General features: G+C 41.8%; 18 non-coding genes and 2 pseudogenes across 18 annotated transcripts; all 20 read left to right on the top strand.

Annotated features, from left to right (window-relative positions):
* The first annotated feature begins 254 nt into the window (after positions 1–254).
* LOC142939969 (5S ribosomal RNA) lies at positions 255–373 on the top strand (annotated as a pseudogene).
* Positions 374–627: 254 nt separating this feature from the next.
* On the top strand, positions 628–746 carry LOC142939814 (5S ribosomal RNA). The gene has a single exon (XR_012950207.1). It is a non-coding gene; the product is annotated as a 5S ribosomal RNA (ribosomal RNA).
* A 7027-nt stretch (positions 747–7773) lies between these two features.
* Positions 7774–7892, top strand: LOC142939749 (5S ribosomal RNA). Its single transcript, XR_012950146.1, has one exon. It is a non-coding gene; the product is annotated as a 5S ribosomal RNA (ribosomal RNA).
* Positions 7893–8146: 254 nt separating this feature from the next.
* LOC142939891 (5S ribosomal RNA) lies at positions 8147–8265 on the top strand. Its single transcript, XR_012950282.1, has one exon. It is a non-coding gene; the product is annotated as a 5S ribosomal RNA (ribosomal RNA).
* A 254-nt stretch (positions 8266–8519) lies between these two features.
* LOC142939748 (5S ribosomal RNA) lies at positions 8520–8638 on the top strand. The gene has a single exon (XR_012950145.1). It is a non-coding gene; the product is annotated as a 5S ribosomal RNA (ribosomal RNA).
* A 254-nt stretch (positions 8639–8892) lies between these two features.
* LOC142939928 (5S ribosomal RNA) lies at positions 8893–9011 on the top strand. Its single transcript, XR_012950317.1, has one exon. It is a non-coding gene; the product is annotated as a 5S ribosomal RNA (ribosomal RNA).
* Positions 9012–9265: 254 nt separating this feature from the next.
* Positions 9266–9384, top strand: LOC142939747 (5S ribosomal RNA). Its single transcript, XR_012950144.1, has one exon. It is a non-coding gene; the product is annotated as a 5S ribosomal RNA (ribosomal RNA).
* A 254-nt stretch (positions 9385–9638) lies between these two features.
* Positions 9639–9757, top strand: LOC142939746 (5S ribosomal RNA). The gene has a single exon (XR_012950143.1). It is a non-coding gene; the product is annotated as a 5S ribosomal RNA (ribosomal RNA).
* A 254-nt stretch (positions 9758–10011) lies between these two features.
* Positions 10012–10130, top strand: LOC142940034 (5S ribosomal RNA). The gene has a single exon (XR_012950362.1). It is a non-coding gene; the product is annotated as a 5S ribosomal RNA (ribosomal RNA).
* Positions 10131–10384: 254 nt separating this feature from the next.
* LOC142939890 (5S ribosomal RNA) lies at positions 10385–10503 on the top strand. The gene has a single exon (XR_012950281.1). It is a non-coding gene; the product is annotated as a 5S ribosomal RNA (ribosomal RNA).
* Positions 10504–10757: 254 nt separating this feature from the next.
* On the top strand, positions 10758–10876 carry LOC142940033 (5S ribosomal RNA). Its single transcript, XR_012950361.1, has one exon. It is a non-coding gene; the product is annotated as a 5S ribosomal RNA (ribosomal RNA).
* Positions 10877–11130: 254 nt separating this feature from the next.
* LOC142940032 (5S ribosomal RNA) lies at positions 11131–11249 on the top strand. The gene has a single exon (XR_012950360.1). It is a non-coding gene; the product is annotated as a 5S ribosomal RNA (ribosomal RNA).
* Positions 11250–11503: 254 nt separating this feature from the next.
* Positions 11504–11622, top strand: LOC142939968 (5S ribosomal RNA; annotated as a pseudogene).
* A 254-nt stretch (positions 11623–11876) lies between these two features.
* On the top strand, positions 11877–11995 carry LOC142940031 (5S ribosomal RNA). The gene has a single exon (XR_012950359.1). It is a non-coding gene; the product is annotated as a 5S ribosomal RNA (ribosomal RNA).
* A 254-nt stretch (positions 11996–12249) lies between these two features.
* Positions 12250–12368, top strand: LOC142939925 (5S ribosomal RNA). The gene has a single exon (XR_012950315.1). It is a non-coding gene; the product is annotated as a 5S ribosomal RNA (ribosomal RNA).
* A 254-nt stretch (positions 12369–12622) lies between these two features.
* On the top strand, positions 12623–12741 carry LOC142940030 (5S ribosomal RNA). Its single transcript, XR_012950358.1, has one exon. It is a non-coding gene; the product is annotated as a 5S ribosomal RNA (ribosomal RNA).
* Positions 12742–12995: 254 nt separating this feature from the next.
* LOC142940028 (5S ribosomal RNA) lies at positions 12996–13114 on the top strand. The gene has a single exon (XR_012950356.1). It is a non-coding gene; the product is annotated as a 5S ribosomal RNA (ribosomal RNA).
* Positions 13115–13368: 254 nt separating this feature from the next.
* Positions 13369–13487, top strand: LOC142940027 (5S ribosomal RNA). Its single transcript, XR_012950355.1, has one exon. It is a non-coding gene; the product is annotated as a 5S ribosomal RNA (ribosomal RNA).
* A 254-nt stretch (positions 13488–13741) lies between these two features.
* LOC142940026 (5S ribosomal RNA) lies at positions 13742–13860 on the top strand. Its single transcript, XR_012950354.1, has one exon. It is a non-coding gene; the product is annotated as a 5S ribosomal RNA (ribosomal RNA).
* Positions 13861–14114: 254 nt separating this feature from the next.
* On the top strand, positions 14115–14233 carry LOC142940025 (5S ribosomal RNA). Its single transcript, XR_012950353.1, has one exon. It is a non-coding gene; the product is annotated as a 5S ribosomal RNA (ribosomal RNA).
* Positions 14234–14481: the final 248 nt, after the last annotated feature.

Genomic DNA, 14481 nt, shown 5'->3' with positions numbered 1-14481 from the left:
TCTTCACTTTTCTCTCCAAAAGGCAGAGGACACTGCTGCTTTTTCACTTGAGAAATATGTGAGAAAAAGGCAAGATTAAAGAAGAGATGCATTCAAAGATGTGGGTAACGGTAAAAAGGGAAACAGAATCAATCAATATATCAATATTTTCTTATTATTGGAATGTTAATTAATGAACTGGTTTAGGTTCGTTAACGTTTTAAAATTGACCTACTGTTGTAGGTTTTAAAGAACTATGTGTTGGAGACAAACTTGCTTACGGCCATACCTCTCTGTTCGCGCCGGATCTCGTCCGATCTCGGAAGCTAAGCAGAGTCGGTCCTGGTTAGTACTTGGATGGGAGACAGCCTGGGAATACCAGGTGCTGTAAGTTTTTTCACTTCTCTCTCCAAAAGGCAGAGGACACTGCTGCTTTTTCACTTGAGAAATATGTGAGAAAAAGGCAAGATTAAAGAAGAGATGCATTCAAAGATGTGGGTAACGGTAAAAAGGGAAACAGAATCAATCAATATATCAATATTTTCTTATTATTGGAATGTTAATTAATGAACTGGTTTAGGTTCGTTAACGTTTTAAAATTGACCTACTGTTGTAGGTTTTAAAGAACTATGTGTTGGAGACAAACTTGCTTACGGCCATACCTCTCTGTTCGTTCCCGATCTCGTCCGATCTCGGAAGCTAAGCAGAGTCGGTCCTGGTTAGTACTTGGATGGGAGACCGCCTGGGAATACCAGGTGCTGTAAGTTTCTTCACTTTTCTCTCCAAAAGGCAGAGGACACTGCTGCTTTTCACTTGAGAAATATGAGAAAAAGGCAAGATTAAAGAAGAGATGCATTCAAAGATGTGGGTAACGGTAAAAAGGGAAACAGAATCAATCAATATATCAATATTTTCTTATTATTGGAATGTTAATTAATGAACTGGTTTAGGTTCGTTAACGTTTTAAAATTGACCTACTGTTGTAGGTTTTAAAGAACTATGTGTTGGAGACAAACTTGCTTACGGCCACACCTCTCTGTCCTGTTTCAGACCAGAGTGCATTGTGGGTTAGAGCTACTTCCTCCTTGGAGGAAGCACACGGCTGTGCTTTGTTTTTCTCCTCTTATCTCTCTCTCCTTTCGTTTGTTTTACATGTCCTAAGAGAAGGTTTTTTTTGGTTTTGCTCAGCTGATTTTGTCAGTAGTACCCCCGTCAGTGTCTCACTGAGCGGGGGGAAGCGTTTTTTTCCGTGTTTTGTGAGCTATCCCCCGTGTTTTTTTTGAGGGGCGTTTTTAGTCCTTTTTTTTTTTCCCCCAAAATGGCGGACCACCCGGTAAACCCGACCTGGAATGAACTCACATTAACTCTTACGGATAACCCCAGCGGTTTGGTGGTGGGCGGAGAGGGCCGTGGTGTTGACAACGGTACAGTAGAACTGACGGAGAACGGGGGCAGTGGTGGTGCCAAAGGTGTGGAAGAACTGACGAAGAATGGTGACAGCAGTGATGCTGTTAAAAGAACGGGAGAACTGACGAAGAATGGAGACGGCAGCGATGCTGTTACAAGAACGGAGGAACGGGCCTCACGGAGCCTAACTGTGAACGTGGAGATGGAAGGCGGAGAGACTATGAGTGCTATCGAGCTCATCAGTCATGTGCAGAGGTTGTGCGGTGCGTTACTGGCGTGCAGAGTGCTCGGCCAAAAGAAGTTTGAACTCACAATGAGCAACATAACGGGTAAGAAAAAACTGATGGAGGGTTTTAAGATTGGGGAAACAAGGGTTCATGCTAGAGAGATCACTAACGACGAGCTCATCGTCTCTTTTCTCAATCTGCCCTATTATATCAGAGACAATGATATCTTTTTGAGACTGGATAGCTGGGGGGTAACGCCTATGTCACCTATTAGACGCAGAATGTGGCCAGGCTCTAAGGTGACGGACGGCACTCGATTTCTACGAGTTAAATTCAACGAAAGAGTCCGTTCGCTACCATATTCTACAAAATTTAACACGGTGCTGGGCTCGGAGTATTTCCGGGTAATTCATGACAGGCAGACCAAAATATGTAGGCTCTGCATGCAGCCTGGGCATGTTCAAAGAGAATGCCCTGAGTTCACATGCTACACCTGCGGAGAGCAAGGGCATTTTTCTAGGGAGTGTTCCACACGAAAGACTAACAAATGCAAGGGATGTAAGCGGGCACCGGACAGCTGTGTGTGCCATGTGGAGGTGACAGAAGAGGAGATGGTGGGGACTGCGGAGGAGGTGGAGGAGGAGCAGGAGGAGGAGGAGGTGCAGAGCGACGACGGTACGTCGAGCACTGGCACCGTGGAGGAGGACGTGGACGAGGAGGAGGAGGAGGAGGAGGAGATGGAGGAGGAAGAGGATGATGAGGCTGCTGCGGGGACCTGTGTGAGCGAGCTGAACAAAGAGAGAACGGCGATGACTACGGCTGTAATGAGGCCGAAGCCTGCAGCCTGTATGGCAGAGACTACAGCGGTGAAAGCAGGTGCAGCTGTGGAGCCAGTGACAAGGGCAGGTGCAGCAGTGGAGCCAGTGACAGCGCCAGGTGCAGCTACGGCGCCAGCGAAAGAGGCAGGTGCAGTTGTGGAGCCAGTGACAAGGGCAGGTGCAGGGGTGGAGCCAGTGACAGCAGCAGGCGTGGTGGTGAAGCCACGGAGGACGACCGATGCAGGGAGGAGAACTGAAATAGTGGAGGTGCCGGAGACGGCGTCCAGCCAGATTGATCTGAGTGGGCCAAGGCTGGTGCCCAGCCAGCCAGAGCTAAAGGTGGGAGAGGCACGAGCCAGTGCCAGGCTGAAGGAGCAAGTCCAGACCAAGCCGGGCAAGGCCCGAGTGGGGAGACTGGTTGCGAGGAAACCGAAGGCGGTGCTATTGGAAGACGCAGAGGTAGAGCTGCGAAAGAGGGCTGAGGAAAAGGCGGCGATGGGGTCTTCCCTGGACAGCTTTGTTCCTCAAGACATTGGGAACTGCGGCTCCCCGCTGCTATTAAGTGACCCCTCGGACTCAGACATGGACATCGAGAAGGGCCAAAGGGTGAGGAAAAGGGATGGAGAGATTATAAAAGGGTCTGATAATCGGAATAAAGCACTGAAAAAATAACACCATGTTTTGTTTTGCTATGCTTTATGTGCCTTTACTGACAGCCCTCATGGCCTTTGACTCTCAGTCTTTTCTTTCTTTTAATGCCAATGGCTTAAAAGACCCAGGTAAAATGAGAGCAGTGTTTGATAGGAACAAACATGTGGACATAATTTGTCTTCAAGAAACTGGGTGGGACCTAAAGGCTGTCAGCCATGCTCAAAAACTGTGGAAAGGGGTGATTTACTCCCAGGAGGGTATTGGGCGAGCACGAGGGGTCGCAGTACTAATTAGCAGAAAACTTAGTACTAGTAGTAAATGTGTATATAGAGCTAGCAATGGCAAGTGTGTGATAGTGGATATATTAATAAATAGTGATATAATTAGACTGATTAATATACATGCGCCCAGTATTGAGGAGGAACGCAGAAACTTCTTCGGAAGTCTGAACAAGTGGATAAATAATAATACTATTATTCTAGGGGACTATAATATCACGCTTAGTAGCAGTGACAATTATAATGATAAATTTAGGTGTGACACGAGTAGAACTGCACTTAAAGATATCATGATAGAAAAAAACTTAATGGATGTATGGAGGGTAATTAACCCTAGGACAAGGGGTTATTCTAGAAGACAGGTTGTCCTGGGCAAGTTAAAACAAACCCGAATAGACCTGGGCCTGGTGGCTTCGGGTCTAGTTAAACGGGTTACTGACATGAAGTATGTGTTTAATGCATGGAGCGATCACGCGTACGTGGATTTAAAATTTGGTGACAGCACGGCTAAAAAAGGCAAGGGCACATGGTGCTATAATAACAGTTTGTTGGAGGACACAGCGTATAAGAATAAAGTAAAGAAATTACTAACCCAAAGTGCATATGACATGCCATATGTAGATAATAAAATAGAATACTGGGAGGAAATTAAATTAAGAATAAAGAAAATAAGCATTAGTTATAGTAAGAATAAAAAATGGGAAGAGAAAAGAGAGGAGAGCATGTTAAATGATTTATTAAACAAGGAATTAGAGAAGATGGAGCTAGATACAAATTATAATAGTGAAAACTATGAATTATATAGGAATAAACTGACGGATATTGAGACCAAACGTTGCAAGGGCGCCGCGGTCAGGAGTAGGTCGCAGTTCCTGCTTGAAGGGGAAAAAAGCACGGGTTTTTTTCTGGGGTTGGAGAGGATAAAACAAGAGAAGCAATATATAAATCAACTGGTGAGCAGCGAGGACCTAGTATGCACTGAAAGCAAGGACCTTTTAAAAATAGTAAAAGACTACTATAGTGAGCTGTATAAAGGGCAAGGGCCTCTAAAGGAGCACATAGTAAAAATGACGAATCAGATAGGAACCCAAATAAGTGAAAATGATAAAAATTATTGTGACTTGCCTATCTCTAGGCAGGAGATAGAGGCAGTCATAAAAAGCCTTAAACACAATAAGAGCCCAGGTTCTGATGGCCTTACTGCCGAGGTGTATAACGAGTTTTCTGTTTTACTCTCTCCCATTTTGTTACATGTTTTTGATGAGATGGCGAGGCAAAATATCATGCCTGACAAGATATCGGAAGGGATTATCACATTAATATACAAGCAGAAAGGTACAAAAGATAGGCTGGAATATTACAGACCCATAAGCCTGTTAAATACAGATTACAAAATCATAGCAAAGGTGTTGGCTAATAGGATGAGAGAGGTAATTAAAACTATTGTCATTGACACTCAGACCTATAGCATTCCGGATAGGGATATAAGTGATAATATAATTGCAATAAAAAACCTAGTAGATAGTATGAATAGAGAGGGGGGGTGTTTATTAGGGATAGACTTAGAGAAAGCATTTGACAGGGTGGAACATGAGTTTATGTGGGAGGTATTAAATAAATATGGGTTTGGTGAAAAATACATAAATTGGGTGAAATTATTATATAAAAAGGCTAGAAGCCGCGTTAAGGTCAACGGTTTCTTGACTGATCCTGTGGAGCTGCAGAGGTCCATTAGGCAGGGTTGCCCCCTGTCTGCCATGCTATACAGCCTTGTGGCGGAGCCGTTGGCTTTAAGCATAATTAATGACAATGAAATAGCTGGGATTAAAACCGAGAGAGGGAATATGGTCAAAGTTATTCAATACGCGGATGATATAAATATCTTTTTAAATAACAGTACACATATAGAGAGGGTCATGGTGCATATAAATGACTATGAGATGGCCTCTGGGGCAAAAGTAAACAATTCTAAATCAGAAATAATGGTTTTCAAGGAGGCAGGGTTTGACACAAACAAATGGGGTTTTAAAGTAACTGACGAGGAGAGGAAAATCTTAGGAGTCTATGTAGGGAAAGATGGGGCTAAAGCTAGGGATAGAAACTGGAAGGAAATGATTAAAAAAACTCAAAACATATGTAATCTGTGGAAAGCGCGAGGGCTGAATATCAGAGGAAAGGTAATTGTATCTAATGCTCTAGTTTTGTCCAAAATTAACCATATTCTCGGGTCCTGTGAGCTGCCGGATTGGGCGCTAAATTCACTGAACAGTGTGATCTCCTCGTTTTTGTGGAAGGGGAGGGGAAATATGATTGCTCGCAGGACATTAATAGCTAAAAAAAGGGAGGGGGGTTTAGATCTGATTGACATTAGTGCCAAAAGAGATGCACTTAGGGTCAAATTAATAGGGCGTTTTCTGGATCACTCGAGGCTGCATCCTTGGAAAGATACCTTGGCGGGCTTCCTGGCAGAGTATGGTGAGAGGAGCAGTTACAATTTGTACGCTTTCTCTCCCAGAAATGTTACAGGGGGGTTGCCGGGGTTCTATCGCGAGGTGCTGGAGGCTTGGGACAAGTTTCTGCCCCACCTCAGACCTGACTTTGAATTTAAAGAGCAAGTGATGAAATTACCTTTCCTCAACTCGCCTTTCTTCTCCCATAAGGGCAGGCCCCTCATTTCCAAGGCTCTCCGCGAGGCGGGTTTGTCTACGCTGGGGGGAGTCTGTGGGGGGAGGTGGGGTTTAACTTTCGATAAAACCAAAACATTGATAGCACTGAGAAGGGCGGGAGGGCCTTTTAAGGGAAAGCAAATTACTGAACTGGGGATGAGTGTAAATGACTGTGTGGACGAGAATTGGAGGGCTCTGAAGCAATGTAGTAATCAAGTGCAGGGTGATGCTGTGAGCTTCTTCCTGTGTCAGGGTGAGAGGAATGTGCCAGTCACGCAAATAAAAACTAAAGTGATCTATGATACTCTAATTCAGAAGCTTACTAAAAAACCTGCGTCAGAGCCACACTGGGCTGCTTTGTTCCCTAACAAAGACATAAAATCAATTTGGAGTAACCTGCTTGTTCCTTCCATTCCTCATGCAGTTTTTGATACTGACTTTAAGCTTAGGCACAGGAGGTACTATACCAGTATCGTCCTGCATCAGCTCCACAAACTCAAGTTCCAAAGGTCATGTGCGGTCTGTGGGGTAGAGGATGAGGATTTTGACCATCTCATTTTTAAATGCTCCGCTCTAACTGATATACGGAATTATGTGCGCCAGCTTTTGGGTACGTATTGTGGTGCTAAGGTGCAAGAACTGAGTGAGTGGGACTGGGTTTGGCTTTTCGGCCTACCCAAGCAGGGTAAAGGGGGGACGGTGGTTCAGATGAACACACTTCTTGCTCTTGCCAGGCATGCAGTAGTCCTAAGGAGAAATTATGCTGTGTTTGAGCAAAAGCAAGTAAATGCAAAAGCACTATTTAAGAATCTTTTAAGAGCTCACCTGGGACTGCTGCATGTCTGTAGAGAAGAGTGGTTCTCTGAAATGTTTTTAAACAGAACGTCCCTGTGTAAGGTCGAGGAGGATGGGAGGCTCTGCTTCCTGTTCTGAGTTATCCTAATAGGAGGCCTAAGATAGTTTTGCTTGAGCCGCTATCAAAGAGCAGGTTATCTCTTTTAGGTTGTTTTTTTTTTCGTTTGTGTATTTTGTTTGTATATTTGGTTGCTTATTTATTTGTTTGGCCTTTATGTCTATGTCTGAGGTGGAGTTTTGGGGTTGTAATAATTTCTTTTTAGGGTTAGTCTCATGGATAAGGTTTTTTTTTGCCTTTGGGCTGCTTGGCTGGTTTCTCTTGCGGGTTGTTTTATTTTGCCTCGTTTTGCCTGTTTTGCTTAATATGGGTTTTTGTTGCTTGATGTATGCTCGTGAAGTGGCTAATCTAGCTGAGGATATATTTTGATATTACTTCCTGTTTATTGTAAATATATATATATATATATATTATTGATACAAAGAAAATTGTAAAAATTAACTTGTGACATTTTTGATAATAAAAGATAACAAAAAAAAAAATTCGCGCCGGATCTCGTCCGATCTCGGAAGCTAAGCAGAGTCGGTCCTGGTTAGTACTTGGATGGGAGACAGCCTGGGAATACCAGGTGCTGTAAGTTTTTTCACTTCTCTCTCCAAAAGGCAGAGGACACTGCTGCTTTTTCACTTGAGAAATATGTGAGAAAAAGGCAAGATTAAAGAAGAGATGCATTCAAAGATGTGGGTAACGGTAAAAAGGGAAACAGAATCAATCAATATATCAATATTTTCTTATTATTGGAATGTTAATTAATGAACTGGTTTAGGTTCGTTAACGTTTTAAAATTGACCTACTGTTGTAGGTTTTAAAGAACTATGTGTTGGAGACAAACTTGCTTACGGCCATACCTCTCTGTTCGTGCCCGATCTCGTCCGATCTCGGAAGCTAAGCAGAGTCGGTCCTGGTTAGTACTTGGATGGGAGACCGCCTGGGAATACCAGGTGCTGTAAGTTTCTTCACTTTTCTCTCCAAAAGGCAGAGGACACTGCTGCTTTTTCACTTGAGAAATATGTGAGAAAAAGGCAAGATTAAAGAAGAGATGCATTCAAAGATGTGGGTAACGGTAAAAAGGGAAACAGAATCAATCAATATATCAATATTTTCTTATTATTGGAATGTTAATTAATGAACTGGTTTAGGTTCGTTAACGTTTTAAAATTGACCTACTGTTGTAGGTTTTAAAGAACTATGTGTTGGAGACAAACTTGCTTACGGCCATACCTCTCTGTTCGCGCCCGATCTCGTCCGATCTCGGAAGCTAAGCAGAGTCGGTCCTGGTTAGTACTTGGATGGGAGACAGCCTGGGAATACCAGGTGCTGTAAGTTTTTTCACTTCTCTCTCCAAAAGGCAGAGGACACTGCTGCTTTTTCACTTGAGAAATATGTGAGAAAAAGGCAAGATTAAAGAAGAGATGCATTCAAAGATGTGGGTAACGGTAAAAAGGGAAACAGAATCAATCAATATATCAATATTTTCTTATTATTGGAATGTTAATTAATGAACTGGTTTAGGTTCGTTAACGTTTTAAAATTGACCTACTGTTGTAGGTTTTAAAGAACTATGTGTTGGAGACAAACTTGCTTACGGCCATACCTCTCTGTTCGTGCCCGATCTCGTCCGATCTCGGAAGCTAAGCAGAGTCGGTCCTGGTTAGTACTTGGATGGGAGACCGCCTGGGAATACCAGGTGCTGTAAGTTTCTTCACTTTTCTCTCCAAAAGGCAGAGGACACTGCTGCTTTTTCACTTGAGAAATATGTGAGAAAAAGGCAAGATTAAAGAAGAGATGCATTCAAAGATGTGGGTAACGGTAAAAAGGGAAACAGAATCAATCAATATATCAATATTTTCTTATTATTGGAATGTTAATTAATGAACTGGTTTAGGTTCGTTAAAGTTTTAAAATTGACCTACTGTTGTAGGTTTTAAAGAACTATGTGTTGGAGACAAACTTGCTTACGGCCATACCTCTCTGTTCGTGCCCGATCTCGTCCGATCTCGGAAGCTAAGCAGAGTCGGTCCTGGTTAGTACTTGGATGGGAGACCGCCTGGGAATACCAGTTGCTGTAAGTTTTTTCACTTCTCTCTCCAAAAGGCAGAGGACACTGCTGCTTTTTCACTTGAGAAATATGTGAGAAAAAGGCAAGATTAAAGAAGAGATGCATTCAAAGATGTGGGTAACGGTAAAAAGGGAAACAGAATCAATCAATATATCAATATTTTCTTATTATTGGAATGTTAATTAATGAACTGGTTTAGGTTCGTTAACGTTTTAAAATTGACCTACTGTTGTAGGTTTTAAAGAACTATGTGTTGGAGACAAACTTGCTTACGGCCATACCTCTCTGTTCGTGCCCGATCTCGTCCGATCTCGGAAGCTAAGCAGAGTCGGTCCTGGTTAGTACTTGGATGGGAGACCGCCTGGGAATACCAGGTGCTGTAAGTTTCTTCACTTTTCTCTCCAAAAGGCAGAGGACACTGCTGCTTTTTCACTTGAGAAATATGTGAGAAAAAGGCAAGATTAAAGAAGAGATGCATTCAAAGATGTGGGTAACGGTAAAAAGGGAAACAGAATCAATCAATATATCAATATTTTCTTATTATTGGAATGTTAATTAATGAACTGGTTTAGGTTCGTTAACGTTTTAAAATTGACCTACTGTTGTAGGTTTTAAAGAACTATGTGTTGGAGACAAACTTGCTTACGGCCATACCTCTCTGTTCGTGCCCGATCTCGTCCGATCTCGGAAGCTAAGCAGAGTCGGTCCTGGTTAGTACTTGGATGGGAGACCGCCTGGGAATACCAGGTGCTGTAAGTTTCTTCACTTTTCTCTCCAAAAGGCAGAGGACACTGCTGCTTTTTCACTTGAGAAATATGTGAGAAAAAGGCAAGATTAAAGAAGAGATGCATTCAAAGATGTGGGTAACGGTAAAAAGGGAAACAGAATCAATCAATATATCAATATTTTCTTATTATTGGAATGTTAATTAATGAACTGGTTTAGGTTCGTTAAAGTTTTAAAATTGACCTACTGTTGTAGGTTTTAAAGAACTATGTGTTGGAGACAAACTTGCTTACGGCCATACCTCTCTGTTCGTGCCCGATCTCGTCCGATCTCGGAAGCTAAGCAGAGTCGGTCCTGGTTAGTACTTGGATGGGAGACCGCCTGGGAATACCAGGTGCTGTAAGTTTCTTCACTTTTCTCTCCAAAAGGCAGAGGACACTGCTGCTTTTTCACTTGAGAAATATGTGAGAAAAAGGCAAGATTAAAGAAGAGATGCATTCAAAGATGTGGGTAACGGTAAAAAGGGAAACAGAATCAATCAATATATCAATATTTTCTTATTATTGGAATGTTAATTAATGAACTGGTTTAGGTTCGTTAACGTTTTAAAATTGACCTACTGTTGTAGGTTTTAAAGAACTATGTGTTGGAGACAAACTTGCTTACGGCCATACCTCTCTGTTCGCGCCCGATCTCGTCCGATCTCGGAAGCTAAGCAGAGTCGGTCCTGGTTAGTACTTGGATGGGAGACAGCCTGGGAATACCAGGTGCTGTAAGTTTTTTCACTTCTCTCTCCAAAAGGCAGAGGACACTGCTGCTTTTTCACTTGAGAAATATGTGAGAAAAAGGCAAGATTAAAGAAGAGATGCATTCAAAGATGTGGGTAACGGTAAAAAGGGAAACAGAATCAATCAATATATCAATATTTTCTTATTATTGGAATGTTAATTAATGAACTGGTTTAGGTTCGTTAAAGTTTTAAAATTGACCTACTGTTGTAGGTTTTAAAGAACTATGTGTTGGAGACAAACTTGCTTACGGCCATACCTCTCTGTTCGTGCCCGATCTCGTCCGATCTCGGAAGCTAAGCAGAGTCGGTCCTGGTTAGTACTTGGATGGGAGACCGCCTGGGAATACCAGGTGCTGTAAGTTTCTTCACTTTTCTCTCCAAAAGGCAGAGGACACTGCTGCTTTTTCACTTGAGAAATATGTGAGAAAAAGGCAAGATTAAAGAAGAGATGCATTCAAAGATGTGGGTAACGGTAAAAAGGGAAACAGAATCAATCAATATATCAATATTTTCTTATTATTGGAATGTTAATTAATGAACTGGTTTAGGTTCGTTAAAGTTTTAAAATTGACCTACTGTTGTAGGTTTTAAAGAACTATGTGTTGGAGACAAACTTGCTTACGGCCATACCTCTCTGTTCGTGCCCGATCTCGTCCGATCTCGGAAGCTAAGCAGAGTCGGTCCTGGTTAGTACTTGGATGGGAGACCGCCTGGGAATACCAGGTGCTGTAAGTTTCTTCACTTTTCTCTCCAAAAGGCAGAGGACACTGCTGCTTTTTCACTTGAGAAATATGTGAGAAAAAGGCAAGATTAAAGAAGAGATGCATTCAAAGATGTGGGTAACGGTAAAAAGGGAAACAGAATCAATCAATATATCAATATTTTCTTATTATTGGAATGTTAATTAATGAACTGGTTTAGGTTCGTTAACGTTTTAAAATTGACCTACTGTTGTAGGTTTTAAAGAACTATGTGTTGGAGACAAACTTGCTTACGGCCATACCTCTCTGTTCGCGCCGGATCTCGTCCGATCTCGGAAGCTAAGCAGAGTCGGTCCTGGTTAGTACTTGGATGGGAGACAGCCTGGGAATACCAGGTGCTGTAAGTTTTTTCACTTCTCTCTCCAAAAGGCAGAGGACACTGCTGCTTTTTCACTTGAGAAATATGTGAGAAAAAGGCAAGATTAAAGAAGAGATGCATTCAAAGATGTGGGTAACGGTAAAAAGGGAAACAGAATCAATCAATATATCAATATTTTCTTATTATTGGAATGTTAATTAATGAACTGGTTTAGGTTCGTTAACGTTTTAAAATTGACCTACTGTTGTGGGTTTTAAAGAACTATGTGTTGGAGACAAACTTGCTTACGGCCATACCTCTCTGTTCGTGCCCGATCTCGTCCGATCTCGGAAGCTAAGCAGAGTCGGTCCTGGTTAGTACTTGGATGGGAGACCGCCTGGGAATACCAGGTGCTGTAAGTTTCTTCACTTTTCTCTCCAAAAGGCAGAGGACACTGCTGCTTTTTCACTTGAGAAATATGTGAGAAAAAGGCAAGATTAAAGAAGAGATGCATTCAAAGATGTGGGTAACGGTAAAAAGGGAAACAGAATCAATCAATATATCAATATTTTCTTATTATTGGAATGTTAATTAATGAACTGGTTTAGGTTCGTTAAAGTTTTAAAATTGACCTACTGTTGTAGGTTTTAAAGAACTATGTGTTGGAGACAAACTTGCTTACGGCCATACCTCTCTGTTCGTGCCCGATCTCGTCCGATCTCGGAAGCTAAGCAGAGTCGGTCCTGGTTAGTACTTGGATGGGAGACCGCCTGGGAATACCAGTTGCTGTAAGTTTTTTCACTTCTCTCTCCAAAAGGCAGAGGACACTGCTGCTTTTTCACTTGAGAAATATGTGAGAAAAAGGCAAGATTAAAGAAGAGATGCATTCAAAGATGTGGGTAACGGTAAAAAGGGAAACAGAATCAATCAATATATCAATATTTTCTTATTATTGGAATGTTAATTAATGAACTGGTTTAGGTTCGTTAACGTTTTAAAATTGACCTACTGTTGTAGGTTTTAAAGAACTATGTGTTGGAGACAAACTTGCTTACGGCCATACCTCTCTGTTCGTGCCCGATCTCGTCCGATCTCGGAAGCTAAGCAGAGTCGGTCCTGGTTAGTACTTGGATGGGAGACCGCCTGGGAATACCAGGTGCTGTAAGTTTCTTCACTTTTCTCTCCAAAAGGCAGAGGACACTGCTGCTTTTTCACTTGAGAAATATGTGAGAAAAAGGCAAGATTAAAGAAGAGATGCATTCAAAGATGTGGGTAACGGTAAAAAGGGAAACAGAATCAATCAATATATCAATATTTTCTTATTATTGGAATGTTAATTAATGAACTGGTTTAGGTTCGTTAAAGTTTTAAAATTGACCTACTGTTGTAGGTTTTAAAGAACTATGTGTTGGAGACAAACTTGCTTACGGCCATACCTCTCTGTTCGTGCCCGATCTCGTCCGATCTCGGAAGCTAAGCAGAGTCGGTCCTGGTTAGTACTTGGATGGGAGACCGCCTGGGAATACCAGGTGCTGTAAGTTTCTTCACTTTTCTCTCCAAAAGGCAGAGGACACTGCTGCTTTTTCACTTGAGAAATATGTGAGAAAAAGGCAAGATTAAAGAAGAGATGCATTCAAAGATGTGGGTAACGGTAAAAAGGGAAACAGAATCAATCAATATATCAATATTTTCTTATTATTGGAATGTTAATTAATGAACTGGTTTAGGTTCGTTAACGTTTTAAAATTGACCTACTGTTGTAGGTTTTAAAGAACTATGTGTTGGAGACAAACTTGCTTACGGCCATACCTCTCTGTTCGTGCCCGATCTCGTCCGATCTCGGAAGCTAAGCAGAGTCGGTCCTGGTTAGTACTTGGATGGGAGACCGCCTGGGAATACCAGGTGCTGTAAGTTTCTTCACTTTTCTCTCCAAAAGGCAGAGGACACTGCTGCTTTTTCACTTGAGAAATATGTGAGAAAAAGGCAAGATTAAAGAAGAGATGCATTCAAAGATGTGGGTAACGGTAAAAAGGGAAACAGAATCAATCAATATATCAATATTTTCTTATTATTGGAATGTTAATTAATGAACTGGTTTAGGTTCGTTAACGTTTTAAAATTGACCTACTGTTGTAGGTTTTAAAGAACTATGTGTTGGAGACAAACTTGCTTACGGCCATACCTCTCTGTTCGTGCCCGATCTCGTCCGATCTCGGAAGCTAAGCAGAGTCGGTCCTGGTTAGTACTTGGATGGGAGACCGCCTGGGAATACCAGGTGCTGTAAGTTTCTTCACTTTTCTCTCCAAAAGGCAGAGGACACTGCTGCTTTTTCACTTGAGAAATATGTGAGAAAAAGGCAAGATTAAAGAAGAGATGCATTCAAAGATGTGGGTAACGGTAAAAAGGGAAACAGAATCAATCAATATATCAATATTTTCTTATTATTGGAATGTTAATTAATGAACTGGTTTAGGTTCGTTAACGTTTTAAAATTGACCTACTGTTGTAGGTTTTAAAGAACTATGTGTTGGAGACAAACTTGCTTACGGCCATACCTCTCTGTTCGTGCCCGATCTCGTCCGATCTCGGAAGCTAAGCAGAGTCGGTCCTGGTTAGTACTTGGATGGGAGACCGCCTGGGAATACCAGGTGCTGTAAGTTTCTTCACTTTTCTCTCCAAAAGGCAGAGGACACTGCTGCTTTTTCACTTGAGAAATATGTGAGAAAAAGGCAAGATTAAAGAAGAGATGCATTCAAAGATGTGGGTAACGGTAAAAAGGGAAACAGAATCAATCAATATATCAATATTTTCTTATTATTGGAATGTTAATTAATGAACTGGTTTAGGTTCGTTAACGTTTTAAAATTGACCTACTGTTGTAGGTTTTAAAGAACTATGTGTTGGAGAC

This window comes from Anarhichas minor, unplaced genomic scaffold (assembly GCF_050575085.1).
Source record: "Anarhichas minor isolate MPS153535 unplaced genomic scaffold, ASM5057508v1 ptg000110l, whole genome shotgun sequence".
Taxonomy (NCBI): Eukaryota; Metazoa; Chordata; class Actinopteri; order Perciformes; family Anarhichadidae; genus Anarhichas; species Anarhichas minor.
Note: the sequence above shows the minus strand (reverse complement) of the source record. Positions and strands in the feature narration are given on the sequence as shown.